This window comes from Saimiri boliviensis, chromosome 5 (genome assembly GCF_048565385.1).
Source record: "Saimiri boliviensis isolate mSaiBol1 chromosome 5, mSaiBol1.pri, whole genome shotgun sequence".
NCBI classification, from domain to species: Eukaryota; Metazoa; Chordata; class Mammalia; order Primates; family Cebidae; genus Saimiri; species Saimiri boliviensis.
Window position 1 is genome coordinate 149382354 of NC_133453.1, and position 15990 is coordinate 149398343.

The 15990-nt window shown below is 43.1% G+C and overlaps 1 non-coding gene across 1 annotated transcript; it reads right to left on the minus strand.

Moving 5' to 3' along the window:
• Nucleotides 1-15528: 15528 nt before the first annotated feature.
• On the minus strand, nucleotides 15529-15600 carry TRNAE-UUC (transfer RNA glutamic acid (anticodon UUC)). Its single transcript has one exon. It is a non-coding gene; the product is annotated as a tRNA-Glu (tRNA).
• Nucleotides 15601-15990: the final 390 nt, after the last annotated feature.

A 15990-nucleotide genomic window follows, 5' to 3' on the forward strand; every position in this document is an offset into this window, starting at 1 on the left:
TTTTTCTGTCTGTGGCATCAAGCCAGTTTCCCTAATGTTACATTGGGACATGGCAATGCAAATAGCTTAACTTCAAGAAGGATCTGAACAACAAAAACGGAAGAGGCATTAAAGCAAAATGAAATAAAACACATCCTCATTGCAAATGAGAGGACCCGAAATAGCATGTGCAAGAAATGTTGAACTATAGGTTACGATTTGACTTTGAATAACATCTGAAAACAATGCTGACTTCTAAATGAAGTCCGAGAAATGTTTAAAGCAGGACCAGAGACACCAGCTTTAACACTTGCCAAGAAAGCTCTGAGGGGATGGGAGGTATGTTGCAATTTGCCTCCTGGTCTGTGACATGAAAAGTCAGCTCCCTTGGAAGGGGATTTGCCACAGGGAATCTTCACATATGGCACATATCTTCGAGACTGGAGGAGGATTCTGGATTCCAAATTTGGGGACAGAAATACTTCTCTTATGGAACAATGTAAAATTGACTATGAGCCTGCCTGGAGAAGAAATACTTATGGAACCTTTCTGCTTATTTTATGGGTAGAAAAAAAAAGTCATCTCATTTACTTCTGAGACCTGTCAGCTTTCCTGGGGTGGGCTATAAGGCCAAGGCAGCTTCATATTCCACTCAAACGGTGTGTGTTCTTGAGGGGAGAGCCTCGTGGGGATGAGACTCTGCAGGCTTACAGGGGATGAGGCTGGGGGCTCCAGGTGTGGTGAGTTGGTTACTCGTCCTGCCATCTCAGGTGACGCCACCTCTTACAGGAGGAGAGACGGGCACCGAGAAGGCATGCATCTTGCAGATGTGGTAGGAGCAGAACTAAAGGGGCTTTATCCGGCCACTCCACCATCTTATATGTAGTCATCCTCCCCCACAAGAAGCTATGTGATCAATATGCTTCTGAATGACATTTGAGAAGAGCGAGCGTTATATGCCTACTTTGCACTGTGCGTGTGGATCACTGTGACTGGAAGAGAAATGTGCTACTGTACATCTGGAATTCCAGCTACAACCATGAGATAAGATAAGTTGACGGTCTTGAGATTACTAAACAAAGGACTGACTTGACATATGCCATGCCCATGTTTAAACATTGAAGATAGTCATCTATCAATTCAATTCAACACAATTCAACAGCACCAGTAGTTAAAAGAAGTGTATTAATTATTATAAGAGACGGCAAGGTTGGGGTAAATGAAATTCCTTCTCTGTTATTGCATCTCACAAGGTCTTGAGCTACACCTGGATGATTAGTTTGGATGATCATATACTTATTTATTTATAAGTAAATTTGTTTGGAGTGTAGGTATTTGTGTGGTGCCTCTGAACCCTGGATGTATTTACTAGCAGAACGTGTGAACAGAATAAACAAGTCTCTCGCCACACTGGGCAATTTGAACAACTAGAATTAGAATTCTAGAACTTCATGCAAACTTTTGGATTTTCCAAACTCAATCTCTTACAAATCTATGATTTTCTGGGATCCTCCATTTTTAGGATAGATTCAGTTGTTCAGTTCTTCCATCCATTTCATACTTTCTTTTTTCTTTCTTTCTTTTTTTTTGAGATGGAGTCTCACTCTGTCACCCAAGCTGGAATGCAATGGCTGTCTCAACTCACTGCAATCTCCACCTCCTGGGTTCAAGTGGTTCTCTCACTTCAGCCTCCCAAGTAGCCAGGACTACAGACACTTGCCACCACACCTGGCTAATTTTTGTATTTTTTAGTGGAGATGGGGTTTCACTGTGTTGGCCAGGCTGATCTCAAACTCCTGACCTCATGATCCGCCCACCTCGCCTCCCAAAGTGCTGGGATTACAGGCGAGATCCACGATGCCCAGCCTTCATCCCTGCTTTCATAAACACCCACACATACAGAAATAAACTATGTGACTTTCTCTCCTCCCATGTTTACCTCTGCCTCTTTATTCTCATCGAAACTGGATGAAGGGTTGTGAGAAAGCCTGTACTTCCACTGCAGATTTTATTGTGTTGTCTTAGCAGGTAACACTCAAGAAGGAAACATTTATCAATTATACGTCTGTACCTTCAACATGAAGAAGACTTAGACATATATACAATGGAGTCATTTCTACCGCTCAGAAACACCCTCTATACCAATTCAGCTTCAATTGTATCATCATATTTTGCTGAGTTTTCAATAAAACAAATGGACTTGGATGTGAACAACTGTCAGGTGCAAGTTAATTTAATTCATTCTCTCTCTGATTTAGACTGTAGTTTCAGTCTTTGACAGACATAATATAAACTTTAGTGTGTCTCTTTCTTTCTTTTCTTTTTGGAGACAGAGTGTTGCTCTCTTGCCCAGGCTGCTGTGCAGTGGTGCAGTCACAGCTCACTGAAACCTGTGGCTCCTGGACTACTGGTGTGCACCACCACACCCAGCTGGTTTTTCATTTTCTTAATCTTAAAAACAGAACTGAAGATTAGCATATATAATTCTCAAGTAGGTCCCGTACCAAAATAGCTTTCTTCTGACTTCAAATATTTGTCATAGCTTTGGGAGAGAGAATGACTGAAAGAGTCTGCTTTGCTACATAGAAGGGATTGTAATCAAAAATTTAAAAAATTGTGTCCTGCATTTCTTTTAATGTTACAGGGATAAATCAAATGTCAAGAATTTTTGTGTAACGTATAACCTTTTGTTTTATGTAACTGCATGTTAGCATTTGCTAATGAATATGGAAAATGAAAAATGTATGCACAAAAAAATTATTATAACAATGTTAAATAAAAACTTCAATGAGGCTAGGTATGGTGGCTTCAGCCTGTAGTGCTAGCACTTTGGGAGGTCAAGGCCAATGAATTGCTTGAGCCCTGGAGTTCAAAGCCAGCCTGGACAATATGATGAAAGCCCTTCTCCACAAAAAAAAAAAAAAAAAAAAAAAAAGAAAAGAAAAATTAGCCAGGCATGGTGGTGTGCATCTGTAGTCCCAGCTACATAGAATTGATGCATCCTCATGAAAACTTAGCAAATACCACTTAAAAACTAATTGTTATAGTTATATCATATCGGATCCCTGGTATTTCTGCAGCAATGAAAAAGAGGAGTACATAGTTTGTGAGATGCAGTATTCCATTAAAGTAGCTTATATGAAAAAAAAAATAGCGTTGCAGGGTCTCTGATGGAATCCAAGTTCTGAGGATCCATCGAGTTTCAGGCAAGAATTGTCCCTTAGGAGTGATCTGTAGTCGATAGTTTCTCATCCCTGTTCCTCTCTGTCTCTCTTTGCTCATCTGCTTTGCTTTTGTTTCCTCACAGCCTTTCTGTACTCTAGACTCTAAAGCCCAGCCCAGCTCACAGGGGAGCGTCTGCCCCTGCAGCGAGCCACAGCGAACCTGGAGTCCCTATGCAAACGAGAACAGGGCCTCAGGCTAAGCATCTCCCGTAGAACAGGCCTGGTGTTGACAAAAATCCTTGAGCTTTTGTTTGTCTGGGAAAGTTTTTATTTCCCCTTCATGTTTGAAGGATATTTTCACTGGATCTGCTCTTCTAGGGTAAAGATGTTTTCCTTCAGCACATTAAATAATGTCATTCCACTCTCCCCTTGCCTGTAAGGCTCCACTGAAAACCCTGCTGCCAGGCGTATGGGAGCTCCATTGTATGTTATTTCTTTCTTTACTCTTGATGCTTTTAGAGTCCTTTCTTTAGGCTTGGCCTTTGGGAGTTTGATTATTAAATGCCTTTAGGTGGTCTTCTTTGGATTAAATCTGCTTGGTGTTCTATAACTTTGTACTTGAATATTAATATCTTTCTCTAGGTTTGAGAAGTTCTCTGTTATTATCCCTTTTAATAAAGTTTCTATCTCTGTCTCATCTTTAAGGCCAATAACTCTTAGGTTTGCTCTTTTGAGGCTGTTTTCTAGATCCTGCAGGCAGGCTTCATTATTTTTTATTCTTTTTTTCTTTTGTCCACTGCGAGTGTGTGTTTTCAAATAGCTTGCCGTCAAGCTCCCTACTTCTTCTGTATGATCAATTCTGCTATTAAAAGATTGTTGCATTCTTCACTATGCCAATTGCATTTTTTAGCTCCAGAATTTCTGTTTGATCCTTTTTAATTATTTCAGTCTCTTTGTCAAGTGTATCTGATGGAATTCTCAATTCCTTCTCTGTGTTATCTTGAATTTCTTTGAGTTCCCTCAAAACAGCTTGTGTGAATTCTCTGTTTGAAAGGTCACATATCTCTGTTTCTCCAGAACTGATCTCTGGTGCCTTATTTAGTTTAGTTTAGTTTTTTTTTTTTTTTTTTTTTTTTTTTTTGAGATGGAGTTTCGCTCTTGTTACCCAGGCTGGAGTGCAATGGCGCGATCTCGGCTCACCGCAACCTCCGCCTCCTGGGTTCAGGCAATTCTCCTGCCTCAGCCTCCTGAGTAGCTGGGATTACAGGCACGTGCCACCATGCCCAGCTAATTTTTTGTATCTTTAGTAGAGACGGGGTTTCACCATGTTGACCAGGATGGTCTCGATCTCTCGACCTCGTGATCCACCCATCTCGGCCTCCCAAAGTGCTGGGATTACAGGCTTGAGCCACCGCGCCCGGCCTAGTTTAGTTTAGTTTCGTTTTTCCCCCAGATTGTTTGTTTCTAAAATATAAATCTGGTGCCCTAAAATATTGCTGAATTTATTTATTAGCTTTAATAGCTTTCTGTGCATTCTGTAGAATTTCCTGTGTATGTGATTATGTCGTCTGTGAATAGTAACAGCTGCATTTCTTCCTTTTCAACTTGAACATCTTTTATTTCTCTTTCTCGCATAACTGTTTTGGCTAGAACTTCCAGTATCCTGTTGAGTGCCAGTAACAAAAGTGGGCATCCTTATCTTATTTCTGACCTAAGTGACCAAGTTTTCAGACTTCCATCATTAAGTAATAAATGTGGGTTTTTAAACAAATGTCCTTTATCAGGTTGAGGAAGTTCTCTTCCACCTAGATTGTTAAATATTTTTTATCACAAAAGGCTACTGAATGTTATGAAATGCTTTTTTTTTTTGCGTATATTGAGATGATTATATGATTCTTTGCCTTTGTTCTGTTAGTATGACATATTAGCAATTTATGCCTAGTGGTCCATTATTGGAACGCTAAACTTGTGGGAGTTATCTGTATCCTCAAGGTCATCGCCAAGATCTGATTGCAGACTTTCAAAAAAAATTGCAACCTCAGGCATAAATAGGTTAATTTTTACATGAGCCATTCTTGAACTCCTGCAATAAATCCTACTTGGTCATGAAGCCTAACCTATTTAATATAGTGTTGGATTCAGTTTGTTAGTATTTTGTTGATTTTTGCATCTATATTTACAAGGTACTTGATCTGTGGTTTTTGTGATATTTTTGTGTGCCTGTGGAATCAGGGCTAATGTTGGCCTCATCAAATGCCTTGGAAAGTATTCCCTCCTTGAGTTTTTGAAAGTGTTTGAGAATTATTGGTGTTAATTCTTCCTTAAGTGTTTGGTAGAATTTACTTGTGAAGTCACTTGGTCCTGGATTTTTCTTTGTTGGGAGGTTTTTGATTATTGATTTGATTTCTTTGCTTGTTATAGGTGCTTTCAGATTATCTAATTCTTCTTGAATTGTTTTTGGTAGTTTTTGTGTTCCTAGGAATTTTCCCATTTCAGATAGGTCATATAATTTGTTGTAAAAGTGTTCATTAGTCTCTTATAATCCTTTTTATTTCTGTAAGGCCAGACATAATATACTCTTTTTCATTCTGATTTTAGTAATTTGAGTCCTCTCTCTTTCCTTTAGTTTTTCTTTAACATAGCTAAAGGTTGGCCAATTTTGTTGATCTTTTCAAATAATCAGCTTTTGGTGTTCTTGATTATATCAATTTTTTTTTTCTGTTTTAGTTTTGTCTGCTGTAATCTTCATTATTCTTTTTCTTCTGTTGGCTTTAAGTTTAGTATCCTTCTTTATTTCCTCAAGGTATAAATTTAGGTCATTGATTTGAGCTCTTTCTCTTTTTTAATGAAAGCATTTGCAACTCTAAATTTCCCTGTGAGCACTATTTTTGCTGCATCCTAAAATTTCGATCAATTCACATTAGATGTTTTTGACAATGAGCCGTTTCGGTTCATCTTGCTTTTGTTTCTAGGACTTTTGTGTAATCTACTCTTGTGGCTATCTGAGTAAGTCACAGAAAATCAGGAAGAGTGGTTCTTGGAAGATTCATACATCTCTAGAGTTCCTTTATGTATTCTAAACTGTGCTAAAGATCAAAAGAAGTTAAAAAAGAATTGTATTTTCAAGTATCACCTAACAGAAGAAACAAACAATTTATATAAACTTAATAAACATTGATGGACTCAGGAATATACAACATTGCAACCTCAAAACAGAATTTACATATGTCCTTCCCAAGCCTAAAACCTTTTAATGGCTCTTTCCTGTTTTCCAAATAAGGCCCAAGTTCTCGTTCAAGATGAGCAAGCACGTTCAGCGCGTGGTGTCTCTTCCGGGCCTCCCCACTGCTGCTCGCTGTTTGCTGGCGATGTCCGCTGCACTGTCTGTGGAGCCTCTGACATCCCCAGCCTCTGGAGCCCTTCTCATGCAGTTCCCTTGCTCGGAATGCCCTTGTCTTCTTTCTTAGCCTGGTAAACATTTCTCGTCTTTAAAGACTCATTTCAGGCATGATTTTCTCCAGGAAACTCCAGATATTTTTACATACAGCTTATACAATTTGCCTGCATTGTGAATTTTTTTTTTATTATTAAATTATACTGGAATGGTCTTGTTCTCATTTTGGTTTTTTCCCACTAGACTGAAATCTCTTCAGTCCGAACCTCAATTTGTTCATCTTTTCCCCCACGGTTCCTCATAAAAGGCTTGGCATGTAGTAAATACCCAGTCAGTATATGTTGAATTAAATGAAATGTGGGGATATATTTAATTGCTGAGTGGTGCAGTCCCTCAGGGAAATAAAGGTGAAGAAAGAAATTAAAAGGTTGGCAAGAGCTGAAATGTGAGGAGTCACCAAGGAAACAGCACTTGGATTGTTTCAGGATAGTAGGATTTGAATGGCAGAAACAAGAAGGATCAGCTCAGGCCAGGGGCTTACAATGAGAAGGTGAAGCAAAATAAAAATCGGCTTGGATGAGCTTGGAAATAATGAGACTGGCAGGGTTAGCAGGTGAAGGGGCTTAGGGGAAAATTGAGAATGGCCTGTGGGTACAGGGTCAGCTGGCTTGGAGGCCACGTTCAGACACAGCACCTGCCTGTGCTGCCTCCCCTCAGTCTCTCCCTGCTGGGCGAGTAGTTTGAAATCTTCTAGAAGGCTATCTATACCTGCAGAAGGCGGCTTTTTCTGACTGCCAGCTCCAGGAAGGCTTTGCTCTCTGCACACGTTGGAGTTGGCTCTTGGGGGGTGGGTAGCAAGCACTGAGCACCCCAGAAGAAGCCTGGGTAGGGTCAGCAAGCCCCACAACCCCAGAGAGGCAAAGAGGCCCGCTCCGAGCTGAGTTCCGCTTGTTATGCATACCTGGATTTCCCTTGAATCTGCCGCTGTTTTGCTTGCCTGCTATTTTGTAGGATACTAATTGCATCCTAGGGCTACTGACTTCTAATGAGCCAGTACCTAGGAGACTAAACCTGGACTCGCTGCTTCTCACAGAGTTTCTTTTTCAAACAGAGTGGTTTAATGTACAGATGTAGGATAACAATTTTTCATTTAACATGTAATATTCCTTTGTGGATTAACCTATCATCAGGCCTGATTATTCCACCACATTATGGGCTTTGTTAAAAGTAGGGGAAAAAAACAGCTTGTCTTCTGGATGGTACCGAAAAAATGATATAAAATAAACCAACTGAATATAAGTGATGCTATATATAAAAGCCGCTATGGGTTACCATGGCAACCAAAGTTCTAAAAATGACAGAAAGAAAAGAACATCAGGTTGTTGTGACAAATGACACTCGAAGTGACAGTTTTCTTGTGGTGCTTGGTTTTAATTAATGCAGCCCTGTAAGGAACGTTATTATTGAATAATAGATTAATGTGGTAAATCAGGTGGCTGGCTTGCAGATATGTTTTTCCCACACTGGGATAACTGATCAGAAAATGCAGAGAACGACGGGAGAGTGAAGCTCACTGGGAGAGGAGATGACGGATGGCGGCCATCCAGAACCACATGATGAATGTTGTCGGTGCCATACGCTCTCGGGTAGCGGGGAAACAGAGGTCTCCAGCAGCCGCGATCAAAGCAAGGCTAAAAAATACAGCAGTCACCACAAAGGAAGGCAGCCGTGTAACATCAAAAATATCACTGGCTTAAAAAATCTTAATACGCCGTTTTATTGCTGGCAGGTTTTGTTAAGTACTTTAATGTCTTCTATGCAGGATATATATATTTCTTTGGTAACCTACTTCTTTCAGCAGGAGATTCTCTGGTTGTTGTCAGTTCTTCACACTTCATGTCAGAGGGCTCAGTGGCCTCCTCAACCCAGGTATATACAGATACCAAAACATGCGGGCAATGTCTAAAGGAGACAACAGACAGTTGCTTTTGATATACATGGAAAAGAAGAGACACAGACTTTTCCTGCAGTTGTGGAAATTGAGGACAATATAAGGAGACAACACGTCCACAGCACATGGAGCTGTGATGAAGGCCCAGACCCTCCTCTCCCAAGACCCTGCATCCATGCCCTCCACTCCAGGCCTGGCTTCCGTGTGCTTCCAAAGCGCGCATTGGTGTGTGTGCTTCAGTGCCCGCCTCCAGGATGGGTTAAGTGTGCTCCTGTGTGATTCCATCGCCCACGCTGCTGTCTTTGTACACACTCAACATGTCCTATGTTGACACCTAATAGCTCATCTTGCCTTTCAGACTGTGAGCTCCTGGAGGCAAGGAAAATCTCTTTTCTCCTAGCTCATTTCAAGGAGCTCAGTACATTTTCATTTTTGTAAATGAAGGAATAAATAAATGAAACAAAATCTGCCTGTGTAGATGTCTTTAGGTGAGTTTCCCTGAATTAGCATTATGTTAGTTAATTCATCCATCACTCATCAATACGTTAGGGATGGCCTTGTGTCAATGACTGGGCAGGTGTGGGACACACACAGACAGTAAGATCTGGTACCTGCTTCCAAAGGTTTGACATTAAGAGGTCAGCATGAGCAATCCATGCAGCAAGACAGCAGGGGAAACATGCTATAACAGAGATACGAGTGTGGTGGAATAGGGGAAGATCCAGGACTCTCGGAACTGGGGACTTCAGCACAATTTTTCAGGAGAAGATGAAATGTGAATGGGAGCTGAGAAGCAAGTGTTAACTAGGCGGGAAAGAGATGAGATTGCTCTTTGAGAGCAAAGAGTCACAAACCAGCAGCATGGCTATAAAGCAGGTGTATGCAGAGGAGCAGGACAACCAGGGGCTGAGGAGCTGTAAGCATGTAGTTCATGGGGCCTAGTGCCTCCCAGGAGGCCTCAACTCTGCAGCTAATCGGGAACCTCTAGGCCTTCCCTGTGTGTATTTCACATTCTGAAATTAATACATGCTTATCATGAAAATTTAGAAAACACGAGTAGTAGAAGCAGAGGAAGATGCCTCAATTGTCTCACACCAGAAATAGTCAGTGTTAACACACTTTAATACAGTTTTTTCACAGCAGCGCAGCTCTTTGTACAGAGCTCCTGCCTTCCTCCTCTCGTACAGTCAGGATGTGTTGCTGAACTGGTATCTGTGTATGGCAATACTCACGAGCAGTGCCCACAAAAGAGGCTCACTTGAGCCTCAATGTCCACAGTTTCCATTGGAGCTTAAAGAAGGCACGGTCAGTTGATTTATTACCCATGTAGCTAATTTCAATCTCTTAAAAGATTAAATGGTTTGACCAGAAGCCCTCACCGTAAGCCACACTATTGTTCTTTCCAGCATGGCCAGTCCCATGTTAAGAGTATCTGGACGTGATCATTGCCTGCCCTAAGTCACATTCCGAGGCTATCCAGTAGGACCCAAGGGCCCCAGGCAAACGGACACAGTCATGTCAGACATCATATTCCAGGGATCCAGAGTTTGCCTCTCAGAGGCTGGGGGACAAAGATCAGAACTTTTCCCTGCACAGGGACACATTTTTCACTCCTCCTGGGCACTGGCTGTGCTCACCGATACTAGGGTGCTAATGTTCTCAAGGTCTCTCGGGGGACAGAGCTAGGGAACAAATCTACGTACATACACATTTACATCTTTATTAATTTCTCTATCAATCTGTATCATCTATTATGTATCTGTCTACATCTGTCATCTACTTCTCTATCATTAGTCTCTCTCTGTATCATCTACCCATCATCTTTCTGTTTATCCATATTAAAAACCAGGAGCTCACACCAGTACTTCCAATACTAATCCAAATCCATAGGATTCATTATCATTTTTCCCTTTCTCATATTTGTAACTCTCTAAGAGTAAGAAACTTATTTCCCATTATCCTCGATGCATGTTTGTTCAATCCTCCAGTATTGATCAGTCTTCCATCTCTGCCACCATTCTCTCCCTCCCAGGCATAACTGCCCCCCTAATGCTGCTTGATCTCTATGCTCCATGCTTGTTCACCCCTCCAAGACAAAACCCTCTTCACAAACCCCATAATGGCCCACTACGTGGTGTGCCATTCTCACATTTCCACCCCACTCTTGCCCAGACACCTCACAAGATGGGAAGGAGGAAGAAGGGAGAGGAAGAAGAGCTATACACTAATTTGTTAGCATAGCCTTTTCTGGTGCTTGTTCACTGAGCATCGTTCAGAAGTATGGAAGAGCATAGAGAAAAACTTGAAAGTCATCCGTAACTGCTGTTCAGAGATTTCCATTAACATTTTTTGTTTTACATTTTGTTCTCTTCCTAAGAAGATTTAAAAGTAACTGATAACATAATCTGAACAATTTTTACAACAAAATCAACAGACAAATCCAGACTTGTTCAAGATAGCAGTAGATCAAATGAGGGCAAATGCTGAAACAGAAGAATACTGAAAGCTGATAGATTATGAAAACATTGGAAGATCCAGGAAAATGAACCTGAAAATACCACCAGTCACTTTGCTCATGCCCCCTCCAGAGGGTGATGCCTCCCTCTTGTGCGGTCCTGCTCTGCTGTCAAGACACTGCTACTCGATTGTAGGTCATGTATCTTTAATCTAAATGGAAGTGGTGGCTGAGGGAGGGAGGCACAGGGGGGTGGAGAGGAGAGAAGACAGTGGGAGAGGAGAGAAAATCATCTTGTGATGATCATGTCACTACTTGCTTCAGGGGTGCAGACTCCATCTCTGGTGGCATCACCCAGCCTGTTGATCATACTTGGATGATGTTTGGTGTGTAGTCATCAGAGATAGAAGTGCATGCTGGAGTCCATAAGAGTCATAGTTTCCGGCCATGACATGTCTGTTTAAGGGGTCTTCATAGATGCAACAGTGGAAAATCAGAGAGGATGTGTCAGGGGCTGCCACGTGACCCCCTTCCAACCCAAATTCTCCCTGCTGAATGCTGAAGAAAGCCAAAAGGAGGCTGATGATTGTGTAGGTGGGATGTTTTGGAAGCAGAACTGAGGCCATGATGGTGAGAAAGGGGAGGAGGAAATTTCAGGGAGCCCTTTAGAAGATCCATTCAGGGAAACACCATGACTGAAAACATATTAATTGCAAGTAAAAATGAAGACAACAGATTCTTTTAGGTTTTCCTGTGTGGGTGTGGGTGAAATACCAAATGAATAAATGCATTATCAACATTTTAACTTTTCTTTCCTCTAACAACTACACTTTGCAAAAACATCCTGGAGAGTAAGAACTGGGTCGTTTCTTTGGGCTGTCTGCACACTGTAAGTGCTAACACTTCGAATGCAGTCATTCCATGCTTCTTGGATGAGCTTTTGGTCTTACCTACAATAAGCGTTAGAGTGAACGTTTAGCTCCATTGTAATTGATAATCATCTCTTGGTATGTTTAACTCAGAGAACAGAATGTGTTCACTGAGATTCCCACCATCTACCTGGCCCTCCTAAGAGAGGATGTGTGCTTTCAGGGTTTTGTTCCCGTGTAGTCAAAGTCAAAACCAATGTGGCGATGAAACCATGAATTTCAGAATTTGGCCCTTGGGATACATTTATGCTTTTGAATCCTCTTGGGTAGTATATTTCCTGTATACTTATTTACATCCTAATGTGAATATGATACTAACCCCCTTTCTAAATAATGCATGAGAATTGTTAATACATTGCCATGAGTGATTTATGTTTATTAAAAAGCAAACAGTGAAATAAGTATAGTTCTACAAGGAAAGTATGATATGCAAACCGTGAAGGTGAATCGGCTGGTGAGTACCTGGGGTTTTTGCACTTTTTGCAAATATTAGAAAAATGGGTCACATCCAGTTCTTTCCCACTTTAGGTTATATCCTACAAGACAATTTCAGTTGCATTGCCCCTCCCTCAGGGAGCCTTAAGAGGAACTCATATCTTTTAATAAAGAAGGTTTCAACAAAAGGTCAATTGCTTTTTTGTTATTTATAAGCATTTTCCTTTATCAACAAAAATAAATCTTCCTTTACTGATGTGGCAATAAGGCCTTTGTTCATATCTGCACAAGGCAGTCACAGACAAAGCATGGCAGGGAGATCACAGCCCAGAGAGAGGACAGGAAGAGACAATACCGAGAAGCTATGGGTAATATGGTTATTGGTTATTGTGCTTGGGCACTACATGTTTAGCACGCAGCTTCCTAGTAGCCAAAGCAAAAAGGGAAAGTGGACAAGTTCTGTGTATGTCACTGCCTGTTAGAAGGAAGGCTATTCCTTCAACAGAAGAAATATTTCCAGGCCTTCATTTATGTGTCCTTTCAGCAAATATTCACTGCATGCTTAAAATGAGCCAGGACAAGAGTTAGGCTTGGAAGAGACTTGTAAACAAGACAGACACCTGCATAGATGTGGCAGCCTGTCTTGAGGATGGCCGGTTTTATTCTTCCTCTCTGCACAAGCACATGCCCCTCCTCTATTGAGAGATAAAGCCGGCTTCTCCAACCAGAAACTGGGCTGGTCTGGGAATGTGTTGACCAACAGGATGTAGCATAAGTCGCACTAGGCCAGTTCTGAACCAACCTTTTTAAGAGAAATGAAAATTCCTGCTTTCTTCCTTTTAGAAGCCAGACACCATGTAAGGAGTGCAGCTACCTAGAGACCACCACACTCCCATGGCACGTGGAGGAGTGCTGGAGAACAAAGTGCCACATGGTGAGGCACCAGCCTCAGCTCCAGCAAACCACCAGCGGAATCCAGCCACGTGAGTGACCATGACAAGTGTTGTCGGAAACAGCAGCAAACCACACTGCTGAGCCCTTTCTTAACCATGAGCAGAACGTGTTGTTGTTTTCTGCCGTATGTTTTGGGAGTACTTTGTTGCATAAGCTCAAAACCAGTAACTTACAGTTTCAGAGAAGACCAACAGATAAACAAGCAGTAACAATAAGTGTGATAAGAGTTGGGGCTGGCCTCCTCTGCTGTGTATTTCTGGGCGCTGTAATCTTACAAATATTTCCAGTTCACCTGATCGGCTGGCTCCTGATTAGGTTCTGTCAATCGCAGCCCCTGTCAGTTTAGCCCTTGGGATAACTGATAGGATGTTAGAAGGTAGGAGGAAGGGACAATATTTTCCCTTCTCTTTTCTAGAGTGGTGATTGACTCCAGGTTCTGGTCTCTTTGGCATTTCCAGCAGAAGTCACTGGAGCTGCTGATGAGTTTCAGCAGTTCCAGAAGCTGAGACAGTGTGTAGTGAGTGGCATGTTCTCGTGGTGGCCATCACAGGCAGCTAAGTGACTACAGCATCAGCAGCCTGGGTGACTCCAGCAGTATTATCTGCAGGCTCTAACAATGTCTTCCAACAGAACCTCCGGGGCGGGTGCCGACCCGATGTCTACTGGAAGGGGAGTCTAGGAAATAGGGTTTGCAGAGATCCAGGCCCTCAAAAAAGAGAAGACTATAAGAGATATTAAAGAGGACAGAAGCGAACGAGAAAATGACCAGAGCAGTCCACCCTTTTGGCTATATGTCAGCCTTTCCCAGCCTTCCACCTGAGTTCCATTTCTTTACAATACAGTGCTCAGGGTCGCTTGCTGGAGTTATATGAGACAAGTGAAACATTTCCATCTACTTTTTCAGAAGGTGAGGCACAAAGTCCCATTCATAGCTGTCCGTGAAGCCCACCTTGGATGATGCTGACAAGGTAGTTCTGGCCAAAGCCGATGGTACCCTGGAGTTGTGTAATGGAAGTGGGAACAGAGTTCCTGCTCCCACTACACAATGTTTTAAGACTGAGTTTTGTAAAGCATCCCCTGTAAATATGTCTCAGATGGGAACCAGTGTGGGAGGTATTTACAGGGGATGCTTTTCAGCACTCAGTCTTAAAAGAATTGTTGTATGTCACATAATATAAATGTCTAATGCAACGACTGTAAAGATTCAAATGGTCTTTTGGGCCAAATCTTATATTGCCTCCAGCACAAACTGAGAGCATAGAATTAAAATTGAGTCAAGGAATGGACGTGACTATCTCTGCATGAATAGTACAATTTTCCCCCACATAACATCATATCCCTGCCTGCAACTCATGCTGTTGGTTTATGAGCGGTCCAGGCCCTCACTGGTCCATATTCATGCTTTCTTAACTGATTTTGATTCTGATTGTCTGAATCAGGCTGAGGACATCAGCATCAGGAGTAGTCACAACTTGGTCAATCCCGGTGACTGGCACGAGGATCGTTTCAAGCAATAGGTCTTTCACAGGAGGAGGCCCTGGCTCTTCTGGATAGCGGTTGGCTGTGCACTACTGATGCAGGCTTATATTATGGTTAAGAGCATGCAGGCCTAAGCATGGAAAGAAATATTTTAATCCCATTCTGGAAATGGCTTAGAAGCTAAGAAAGTTTCCAGAACTTTCCACCTCTGAAAATGTGCATTTGCTACGAGTGTTGACCTCAACCTAGCCACGTGTGCGATTCTATTCAGAGGCTGATCCTGTGCCTCAGTTTCCCCAACTTCTGTGAAAGCTGACTTGGTGAATGGGATCTGGTTCCTGTCCTTGCCCTGTACGTCGCTATGCAAATCTCTACTGAAGCTGTATTTCTACATGCAGCGCTCTCACTGTTCAGTATCTCAGCCCTAGTGACTCCTGCTTCTGGAGGCGCCTCCCCTCCCTTCTCAGTCCTGCAGCAGCTTCAGAGGGAGGCTCCTGTGGCTGGGACCTTCCAGGCTCCTTCTGGTCTCTCCGCCCTGTTGACTCTCTCACTGTCTGCGGGCTAGAAACACTCGGTGGGGGCACGGAGAGCAGTGAATGGCCTCAACGTAAGACTCTCTCTGACTGTAAGATTTTACACCTAAATATGATCCCCATTTGTCGTGCAGATTTGGAAAGCGAGCACAGCAGTGCTCATTACACATCCGTTTTTCGGGGATCGTGATTTGCGAGGTGATTTTAGAGGAAGGCTTATGCATTTACGGAGTTCAGTTTCAAAAACGTTGGCAGTTCCCACACCGGGAGTCGAACCCGGGCCGCCTGGGTGAAAACCAGGAATCCTAACCGCTAGACCATGTGGGAAGTGACGGGAGGGTGCTGCATTCTAAAGCGGTTGAATCACTTCCGCCTTCCGCGTTCTTCCCGCGACGCTCGCCCGTCTGCGCCTGCGCGGCCCGGGCCGTCCCCTGCTGGGAGCGCCGCGAGCTCCTGTCTCCCCACGCGGAGGCCGCGGGGCGCGGTGGCGGCTCCCGGTTCTGGCCGCGCCCTCGGCGCCGCGAGCAGCGCGCAGGCCCGACCCCCTCGGCGCCCGGGAGCCGGCAGCCGGCCTGGGTCCGGAAAGCTCCGCGGCTTGAACAGGCTGGAAACGGAGCGGCCGGAGAACCGCGCGCGGGGCCGCTGCCAGTCAGGCCGTGGGCACCGAAACGTTGCGTGGAGGTTCGCGCTGACCTCGGGAGCCCGGGTGGGTGAGAG